The sequence below is a fragment of the Centruroides vittatus genome, unplaced genomic scaffold, assembly GCF_030686945.1.
Source record: "Centruroides vittatus isolate TY-2023 unplaced genomic scaffold, ASM3068694v2 contig_941, whole genome shotgun sequence".
NCBI lineage: Eukaryota > Metazoa > Arthropoda > Arachnida > Scorpiones > Buthidae > Centruroides > Centruroides vittatus.
The window spans coordinates 53576-64891 of NW_027122625.1; positions in this window are offsets into that span (position 1 = coordinate 53576).

Genomic DNA, 11316 nt, shown 5'->3' on the forward strand with positions numbered 1-11316 from the left:
TAAGTTCCAACGAGAAGTACTGGAAAGGATGAAAGATAGGAAGCTGAATGGGGAGGCAGGAGTGAATGAGGAATGGGAAGATTTCGTGAATATTGTGAAGGGAGCCGCGGAGCAGATTTGTGGAAAAACAAGAGAAGGGAAACGGCTCTGGCGAGAGACATGGTGGTGGAATGAGGAGGTCAAAGAAGCAGTAAGAAAGAAAAAGGAAGCATTTAGGGTATGGCAGAAAGGAGACAATCAAGAAGATAGAGAAAGATATAAGGAGTGTAACAGAACAGTCAAAAGAGCAGTGAGAATTGCTAAAGAAAGAGAGTGGAAAAAGTGGTATGAAAAGCTTGAGACCAAGGAAGGAGAGAAGACTATATATAAAATAGCAAGAAACAGAGCGAGTGCTAGAAGGGATATATTAGAAATAAATGCGCTAAAGGGTGAGAACGGAGAGCTGTTAATACAGGCGGAAAGGATACTCCACAGATGGAAAGAATACTTCCAAAACCTGTTAAATGAGGAAAATGAGAGAGGTGTCCTGATAAACGTAGAAGAAAACCTTAGTCCGGTGGAGGATATTACACGGGCAGAAGTTAATCGGGCGGTGGAATCTATGAAAAACGGTAAAGCGGCTGGACCATCTGGAGTGGTAGTGGAAATGCTTAAGGCTCTGGCGCCGGAAGGGAAAGAATGGTTATTTAACATAATGAAAAGAGTATGGATGTCTGAGAAGATACCGGAGGGGTGGAAGAGAAGTGATATGGTGCCGATCTATAAGCAACGGGGAGATCCACTACAGTGCAACAACTACAGAGGGATTAAGCTGTTAGAACACGCCTTTAAAGTATTGGAGAAGGTGGTGGAGAGCAGACTGAGAGGAAAGGTGGAGATAGATGAAAGACAGTTTGGATTCATGAAGGGAAGGAGTGCCATCGATGCAATATTTATAGCAAGGCAGATACAAGAGAAGAGGCTAGAGGGAAACCAGGGAGTGTTCTATGCTTGTTTGGATCTAGAAAAGGCCTATGATAGAGTACCTAGAGAGGTGGTGTTCTGGTGCTTAAGAAGGAAAGGAGTGCCTGAAAAACTAGTTCGGCTGGTAGAGGAAATGTATAAAGGGGCACGGACTGCTATCAGAACACCTAATGGTAGATCAGAAGAATTTGAAGTTGGAGTGGGGTTACACCAAGGATCAGCTTTGAGTCCTCTGCTGTTTATAACGGTAATGGATGAGTTGAGCAAAACCATTGGCGGACAGGGGCTGTGGGAGTTACTTTATGCTGACGACATAATGCTGATAGCGAACAGTGAAGAAGAGTTGCAACAAAGGTTGGGGGATTGGCAGAAATGTCTGGAGAATGGAGGAATGAAATTAAACATTAACAAAACAGAGGTTTTGGCCAGTGTTAAAAATCAGAAGATAAATCTGAAGTTAACGGATAGAAACGGACTTGACATCACGCAAAAGGCTAAGGTTAAGTACCTGGGAGTGATGATAGATGAAAATGGAGGATGCACCGTGGAGGTGAAAAGTAGAATCAGTAAGGGGTGGTTAAAATGGCGAGAACTGACAGGGGTACTTTGTGATGCCAAGATGCCGAGGAAATTGAAAATCAAAATTTATGAGGCAATAATAAGACCGGTCCTTTTGTATGGATCGGAAACGTGGACCCTCCGAAAGACAGAGGAGTTGATGTTGGCGAGGACCGAGATGCGAATGCTGAGATGGTTGTCCGGTATTTCGCTCAGGGAGAGAAGGAGAAGTGAAGAGATCAGGAGAGAACTTGGGGTTGAATGTATTTTGGACAGGATAACTAAATCTCGATTGAGGTGGGTCGGACATATGCTGAGAAGAGGAGAGGATGATATGGCAAGGAGGGCTTTTGACCTGAGAGTAGAGGGGAAGAGAAGTAGAGGAAGACAGCGAAAGCGATGGGTTGATGTGGTGGAGGAGGATATGAAAATAGTAGGACTGGAGAAAGGGGACGCTTTAGATAGAGGAAAGTGGCAACGCAAGATCCAGGAGGCCTACCCCTGCAAAGGGACAAAGGCAGCGAAGTAGTAGTAGTAGTAGAAAAATTATTGCTTAACGAGTGTTTCGCATTACGAGTAAGATTCTGGAACGAATTATGCTCGTTAGGCGAAGTTCCACTGTATTAGATTTTTTACGTTTTCCTGTGTTCGTAGGCCCCGTTTTCTCGTGCTCCGATTAGGAAACGGGGTCCTAGGCATGTACAATACCTAGTGTGCATAATGGTAGGCTCACCTACACTTTCATCCCAAAGATTGACACTACTGCGATTCTTCGCCACTTTTACACTAGTTACACCCTCACTCAGCTACTTACAGGACACTGCAACTTTAAGCAATACTTGCATAGATTTTCCTTGGGGACAATCCACAATACGATTGTGGTATTCAAAAGGACCAAACACCATTTCACTTAGTTTTTCGCTTCAATAGGTACAATCACATTAAGGATATTTTAATGAGAGCTGCTATTGATTTGTTGTGAAACCGTGTTGTATTGTTCTTAGAAGTGTTGAACACAAAATCGTGTTAATAACAATCAACAAACAAATCAACAATAACCATTGTTATAGAAACGGCGAATACCACCGGAAAGAAAAGAAAATTTGCGTACCTCAGCCAGTCTCATGGGCACAGAACACATCACAAGAATGAACGATGTACAAGAATTTTATAACCTTTTAATTCTCAGGTTTGTAATGTGCAAACTTACCGTGTGCAAGTGCCATACTGGGGGAAGACTGTTGACTGATAAGGGGCACAAGACCCGAAACGTGTACCGTATCAACTAAATAACGGTGGAAAAAGCCATGTGATTGTTATTAACACGATTTTGTGTTCAACACTTCTGAGAGCTGCTATTCTTGAAGGGTACAACCAGCCTTGCAACCCGCACCAACTCATTCACATGCGTACAATATTCCATCATCTATTTGCATTAATTTTCCTTAGTGGAGCTCTTGAGAGCACTCACTCCGGGAGGGCATGGATGACAATTAGCTTTCCCTTGCTTTGTTTCAATTGTCGGTATGCTGCCTTTCAACTATATATTTTAATTCTTATTTTCCGTCTTCTTTTTCGGTCTAAATTCGGTTAGTTTAAGTTAGTTCTAGTTGTAAGTTTGATTAGGGACTCTTAGCTTGGTTTCCGGTTAGGTTAAATTAGTTTAGAGTTTGTTAGCTTTAGTCGTCTGGTTAGGTTCGTTTTAGGTTATGGTAGGTTAGTTTAGTTAGTGAGTAAGTTAATGTTAAAAATAACTAAAAAGGGGGTGGTTCTTGCTCGTTTGTCTTTTGTCGGTCGTTCGTCTCGTCTAGTTTGTCGTTGTGTTCGTTTGTTTTCACACTGCTTTCTAGCTGTTAAGTAAAGTAGTATTAAGATTCGCTCTCGCGTTCAGTTTTATTAGCATTAGAGAGGTTGCGGCCGACGTTTGCAACGCGAAAACGTGTACGTCGGACGTTCAGCGCCGCCTTCCTGTAAGCCTAGAAGTTTGACAATGGCGTTTGGAAAGTCAATTAAATCATGCTCGAAGTTCCGAACGCCATTGTCAAACTTCTAGGCTTACAGGAAGGCGGCGCTGAACGTCCGACGTACACGTTTTCGCGTTGCAAACGTCGGCCTCAACCTCTCTATTAAGTAGATGTAAGTCTTCCTACTAACAACATACTTCTACACTTAGCTATTCGTGGTGGCACTCACTATTGGTGTTCGCTACACTCAGGTTTTCTTTTAGACCCTTTGGAGGACCACCGCCTTGCAGCCTAAAAACTGCACCCCAACATTAAACATAAGGAGTACAGTAGCCATACGTACGCTGATGCTCTCTCCTTCTTCTCCTCTCCTTTCCCTTACCCTCTTTTTCCGCCGGCTAAACACCTCGTGTACGACCGATGCATACTGGTTAAAACGGTTGTGTGGCTACGGCGCTATAATATTGATTCTTTCAAGAACTCATTCTGTTTTGTGTATTGTATATTTTTACCATCTTTAACTCAATCTTACGTGCACTACGAGCGCCTTTTTAGCAAGCCAATTACAGATTCTTTACGTTCGATCAGGCCCAGAATGGGACGACCGAGTGGTGGGGGAGGAGACCGACAATTCAGAATCGACCATCTCCGAAAAATTCTCCGGATTTTTCAACTCATCCGGATTCGATCCCAGATTTCCCAGAGCGGTAGGCCGCTGCCTCATTCGCTTTTCCCTACGGCCGTTATCAGTTGGAGTAAACTTATTTAATACATTGGCCTCGATACGTTGGATTTAATAATTATATCCATTTCATAACTTAATTTTTTTTAAATTTTAAACCAATCATAAAAATTCCTTTCCTTTCCTTTCGCTTGTTTGATATGGAGATTATAGCCTTTGCAGCTTTTTCTCCGACCGACGTTGCCAGTTGCTAAGCGAAACGACCAGTGAGGGTAATGTAGCGCTCCAGCGCCGCCACGTGGTGACTAGGAGTGATGGAGGCCGGCGGCCAGTAGATAGGCGTCAGCGTGCGCACCAGAGACATGTTTAGGGTCATCGTGTTGCCTAGGTCCTTGCGGGCTAAGGCATATTTGGGGCAGTGTAGCCAGTAATGAAGAGTAGTTTCCGCTGCGCCACAATGGGGGCACCCCGGAGAGTCGTGAAGGTGTCGTGAGTGGAGGAAGGCATTTAGCGCGGCCGTCTCGGTCTGGAGCCGGGCCAAGAGCGTCTCCGCGTGGCGAGACGACGCGCAACTGTAACTCCAGGGGGCGAACGGGCGAAGGTGGTCCCGGCCTTTGTTGCGGAGCGCCGCTGACCAGGCATCCGTCAGGGTGGCGATGGTGGTGTCCCGTATGGCCCGGTGAGGTCGCGTGGCGTGAGGGGTTTCCAGATGGATCCACTGAACGGGTCGCGGCGGGCCGCTTTGTCGGCCGCCTCGTTGATGGAATGTTGGCATGGCCCGGTGTCCAAGCGATGATGATGGGCGCCGTGTGGGCGCAGACGATAGCCGCTAGATCGATGATGATGGGTGGTGAAGAGAATGAGACGTTGGCCATAGCTTGGATGATCGAGCGGCTGTCAGAAAAGATAACGGTGGGTTTGGCAAGCGGGGCGCTGATGTGGATTGCGCGCAGGATGCCCTGGGCTTCTGCCCCAAAGACGCTACAGTAGTTGTGCAGGGACCAGGCCTCTGTTTTGTTGGTGTTAGAAAAGACAACGCCAATGGCGGTCCGCGTACTGGTTTTGGATGCGTCCGCGCCTAGACATAGCCAGCCCGGCCATTTTGCAGCGACTGTCTCCCGGAAACGGACGCTCGTGACGACTGGTGGGTCGGTGGATGAAGTGGGGTCGTCGTCTAGACTGATGTGTGGATGGACGCTGGCAGTGCTTGGTGGCACGCAGCGCTGGCGATAAATGAGTGACGTCATTTGGCCTTCCCGACGGTAGCGGGTTATGACCCGGTGCACGTATGGTTCTTGGTGACGGCGCCAACGATAAAAGTCCAAACTTGAGGCGTTTTGGTAGAGGTCATGTAGTGGGCTGAAACTGCCCCTCGAAATTTGAGCCGCCGCATGGGAGAGTGTTCTGAGGCGTAGCCTCGTGCGTAACGGCACATAACCAGTCTCTATGTAAAGGGATAAGAGAGGGGTCGTCTTGGGCACGCCCAGCGCCGTTCGTAATGCAGCGTGGAGCGGTCTCTCAATGCGATTTATGGCAGTGGGCGGGGCGCCATCCAGAAGCGGCGCCCCGAACTCCTGCCATAGGACTGAGAACCGTAAAGAGAAGCCTGAGGAGCTCCGCTGTACGAGCGCCGTTACGGCGGGATGCGAAGAATTTCAGGAAAAATCCCGCTCTGGTCAGTTTTGTGCGTGTGAAGGTCTCGTGGGCCGTCCACGTGAACGTATGAGAGAAGTGCATGCCCAGGACGCGTATGGTGGTGCGTTGCGGAATTATCCCCGAAGGCAGGGTCAGCGCCACTGGCGGACGGTTATGTTTGGGTGACAGGTCCATGACAGCGCTTTTTGTTGCAGAGAAGGAGAGGCTCCATCTGGCCGCCCAATGGGTCAAATGGTCAAGCGCGTTTTGCGCGCGGATGGTGGCCTGAGTGGGGTTGGTACTCGTTACGATAAGAAAGAGGTCATCCGCGTATAGGACTGCCCTGACGCCCGGAGGGAGGTCCTCCCAAAGGTCAGCCATGTAGCAGGTGAACAGGAAAGGCGCGAGGACGCTGCCCTGCGGGACGCCCTGCGTAAGAGTTCATTCATTCATTCATTTTTATTAACATACGTAGTACATGTCCGGCCCCGCTTGGCGCATTACCGGAGAGTAACAAATTAATGGTATAATTACGATATTACTGCCGAAATAATATATTACAATAAAAATATTTAAAGAGGTATATATGTAAGTAAGAAATAAATTGAACAAAAAACAATAAATAACAATAATAACATTATTAAATTAAGCAAATAAGGGGGATTATAATATAAGTGAAAACAAAAGAAATTAAAAGTAGAATAAATTGCATGCACTACATCCATAATATAGAAGTGCTCCACATATCAGTCATGGTGCTCTTGAGTGGTGATAAAGTTAGAGTGTACGTTGAGATGTGTAAACTGCAAAGTTAATCGTTGCACGTTAAGACTCGTTAGGCAATACGCAGTGGACCATATGCACTGGTCAGAACCCATTGTACTATGTGTCTTGAACGACATATATTAGCCTAAGAGATCACATCAGAACGTTGATGAACACTGATGCTCACCGATGACGACGATGCACATTGGGGCACCGATGCATACTGATGCACATTGAGGAAACACTACATTAGACGATGCACGTTGAGGCATTGATGCACAAAGGCATATCAATGCACATTGGTGAATAGCACCACTGAAGAAACACTGATGCACACTGATGATCACTAGAGAAACACAGCACTGAAGCACACTGATGATCACTAGAGAAAAACAGCACAACTGAAGAAACACTGATGCACACTGATGATCACTAAAGAAACACAGCACAGGGTGATGCACGTTAGGATATAAATGCACAGATGGAGAACATTGATGCACACTGATGGACACTATAGAAATACAGCACGGGGCCTGCACGTTGGGATATGAATGCACAGTGAGACATTTTGACACGCACTGATGCACAATAATGCAAATTGATGGATGGCACAACTGATAAGACACACTGAAGCACATTAATGCATATTGGTGAGCAGCACAATGAGACACACTGATGCGCGCTAAAGCACACTGATGCACACCAATGCACAGCACGTTGAAGCGCAGTGATGCACAAAACACTTTGAAGACACATACATTGATGCACACACACTATAAAAATGCAGCACAGAGCAATGCACGGTAAAACACAGATGATACAGAAGAGCTGGATGATGCACGAACTAGACACTGTAGAGCAGGATGAGGCACAAGACGCAGCACTGGATGATACCCATTAGGACATTGATGCACAACACAGAGATACACATTGATGCATAGCACATTGATACAAATTTATGCCCGACACTCTAACGAGACGTATCGCAAGGTATCACTTCCACTTATAAGAGTCTCTGGGTAGCACGGTATAGAACAGATGTAGACCAGTGTTCACTAGTATATTAGATCACTGGAAATCATATGCGAGCATGCAATTAAGAGTACAGGCCCAGTGAAACAATGTGGTGCTGTAAGGCAGCTCACGAGGCCAACGTGAAGTTCAAACAGGTTTGCAATGTGAAAAGTTCATTGCCTTGAGGTTGACTACCATTTTAAGTAGTCTTGTTAGAAATGTTTTGGTGGACGCGGTAGAACGTAATTGGACGAGTCATAAATTACGTTAATGTGAGCAGTCTTGTAGATTATTTTGGTTAAACATGTTTATACTATTCAGTAAGAAGGTCCATTAAACAAAGATGCTTATACATTAGTATTAGTATTTCTTTGTCATTGGGTTGACTGCCAAATTAAGTAGTGTTAAACTACAAAATTAAGTGTCATACAAAATTAGGTAGTCTTGCAAAGATATTTTATAGACGCTATTGTATATACCAGTACAGTGGGATCATAGCAAGCCTGTTCAAGGCGAATACAAATAAGTTTTACTAATAAGTTTTAAAGGTAGATAAGTAGCTACAAAAGTTGAAGAGACATTGTAATAGTAATTTGTTTCCTGATATTAAAATAAGAAGAATGGTGATTAATGTCAGTCATTGAAATACCTCACTGGGTAGTAGAGTACAGATTATGTGTATAGAACCTGCTCGAATAAAGAAGAATAAAACAATAAAGAAAAGAGAACTAGTTAAACATTGTTCTTTGCATAATGTGATTGATACGTTTGGCTAATTTCTGAAATGCGTCATATATCACCTTATTGGTCCAGATGTCAGAGAGCCGACATGGCCAGTTGAGTCCAGACTCTTCTAGTAATAGTTTTATTTCTAGTCTTTCTTGTTCGAAAATTATACAATCATAAAAGTAGTGTTTTGGACCATCCTCAACAAAACAAGTAAGGCAGGGGTCCCCAACCTTTTTGTACCTAAGAGCACATTCTAGAATACCGGCCGGATGGCGGGCACCATTTATTTTTTCAAGGTGAATTTATACTTGGACATAGTTAATAATACATACACATAATGTACAGAAAACATTTAATTCCAAAAATGTGCTAAAACATACACAAGACTATTAACAATAATTTTTACAAAACAAGTAATTACTAAACAATGCATACAAAATCTACAGAGTATAAAAATTCTTTATAAAAAATATAAATCTGAAAGTAAATGTGATTTTTGGCATTGCATTTCATTGGCCATTGCTTCGTAATTAGGAGAGTATGATGATATTCCTGCTCGTAAGCAATCGTCAAGGTGTTCATCTGTAAGTCGTGATCTGTACTTTGATTTTATGATATTCAGAACGGACCGGTTTATTTCATTTCAGGTATGGGAAATTTGGTTGGTGAAGATTTGGCGGAGGGGAAAAAGAGATCGGTCGCATTTCGCTTTGTGCTTTTATCTGTGTTGGACGCCATTTCTACTTTTGAGTGGTTAATCATTAAAAACGAAAAAACTTTTACATAGCATTTTATTGAAAACCGAAATATTTTTATTTTTATCGTGGTCGCACAGCGGCGGGCGCTATGGTGCCCGCGGGCATAGGGTTGGGGACCACTGTCATAGACGCATGTCTTAGGTCAGGTCATAACTGGCCCCCGAAAGAAACCAACATAGTGGAAAACAAAACTGTTTTTAAGGCATTTGAAAAATACATAGAAGATACAAAAATCCTCACACAAACGAACTACAAAAACGGCCAAAGAGAAGCGGTCATCAATGTAGATTCAGAGAAAGAGGAAAACGAAGATGAAGACGCCAAAAAAGATGAAGCCAGAAGTGAAGATGAAGACAGAAGTGAAGACGAAGACAGAAGTGAAGACGAAGACAGCAGTGAAGACGAAGAAGACGAAGACACCACGGACTCTTAAGTTGGTGCTTTTGTGCTCACTGTGACAATAGGACAATTGGTCATCAAAATTACACTGTTGATACTTTTCTTTGTAAGGGGGCCATGAGCAAGCTACCGTGGTTCCCCCCTCTCCTAGAGAGGGCAGCAATGGGCAAGTAGCCATTGCTTGTTTCACCTTCCATCGGTAGTAGTTTCCCCAAGACGGAAAACCACAAGTGTTACCAAATTGTAACTTGTCTTCTTTGTAAATAGGAAAAATGTTGTAATTGAGTAACCATTGTCGGGACTTACTGTCAATTGAATTTTGTAAATATTTGTTATCTTTGTACATATGTTTTTGTTTAATAAATGCCGGCGCAGGCGCTCTCTGGGTCCCATGCCTTCCTTCACACTTTCCTATTTCACTTTCTTTCACACTTCAAATCTCATGCTTTCCCTTCTTTCCTATTTCCATAGGGCTAAGTCCGTCGCTATCTAGACGGACAGCTCTCTACTCTCTTTCTTAACATGTCTACGGTAGTCATTGGGGTGAGGCTCCCCCTCCGTCCAGCTTTGGCTGATTTTGGTAGCATACTTGTCCCAATTCGTGTGCCAGCGTATCCGAGAAACGGCCGGGGTGCCGATGGTGCCTGGTATAGACATATTAAGCAGCACCGGAGCGTGGTCGCTGGTGAGTGTATCGGCGCTGGTGCTCCAGGCAATCGTCCCCATAAGATCTGGTGAGCATAGGGTTATGTCAATGGCTGAGGCGCCACCTTGGCGAAAATGGGTGGGTTCCCCCGTATTAAGGCAACTGAAATCGGCTGTCATAAGCCAGTTGGATAAGGCTCGGCCCGCCCCGTCGGGGCGCCCGCACTCTTCATCCCATAGGGGATGATGTGCGTTCCAGTCTCCGCCGATGATGCGCGGCCGATGATGGTTGTGTGTGAGAGCATCTAGCATATCCTCGGTAAGGTCCCCGTGAGGGGCATAAACGTTGATGACGGAGAGGGGCGTCCCTGTTACGTAGATCAGTGCTTCTTGGTATTCGAGGCCCTGGATGGTGGGGTTTTGCGAGCGGTACCGGACTGGCCAACGGTGGGCTATAGCTGTAAGTAGACCGCCTCCCTGGGCCGAGGTGCGGTCTGCCCGAAACAGAGTGAACCCCGGGAGTGAAAAGGGGATATCTGGCGTCAGGAAGGTTTCCTGGATAATGATGATATCCGCATCGCGGTACCACTCTGCGGTTAGGAGGAGGTCGCGTTTTGAGCGAACCCCCCGCGCGTTCCATTGTACGATACGGAGAGTGTGTTGATAGTTCGGAGAATTAGCCATTTGAGTGTTGTGTCTTTTGTTGGCGACGACGGAGTTTAGCAGACTCAGCTGGTGTGGGCGCATTGAGGTTCTCGTGGGAAGGGGCATGGGATGGACCTGGAGTCGATTGGGATTCCATGTCCGACCATGGGTCATCCGTGTCGGGCGTCGTTGTTGTGGTTGGTGGGTTGTGTTTGGTCCCTTTCTTCTTTTTGCTTCGCTGTGTGTCAGCTGTTGTTTCCGCCGTGAGAGAAGGGCGTTTGTTTGGTATTGGTGTGGCCGTTGCCTGTTCCGGACCTAGAGGTCGTTCAGGTGGGGACGATGTCGAGGTGGGCGTTTGTGATCGTGGGTAGGCGATTTGACAGAGGTTCCGAATCTCCGCTCGGAGAGCTTCCACGGTAGACTCGAGTTGGCTAACTCGATGTAGAAGGGTCGTTAGGTCCCCCTGCAAGCCATTGGTGGAACCGGTTGAATCGCGATCCTGGCGAGGAGGCTGGCCACCAATCTCTCGCGCATTTTTGGTGGCGGCTGAAGCCGCCTG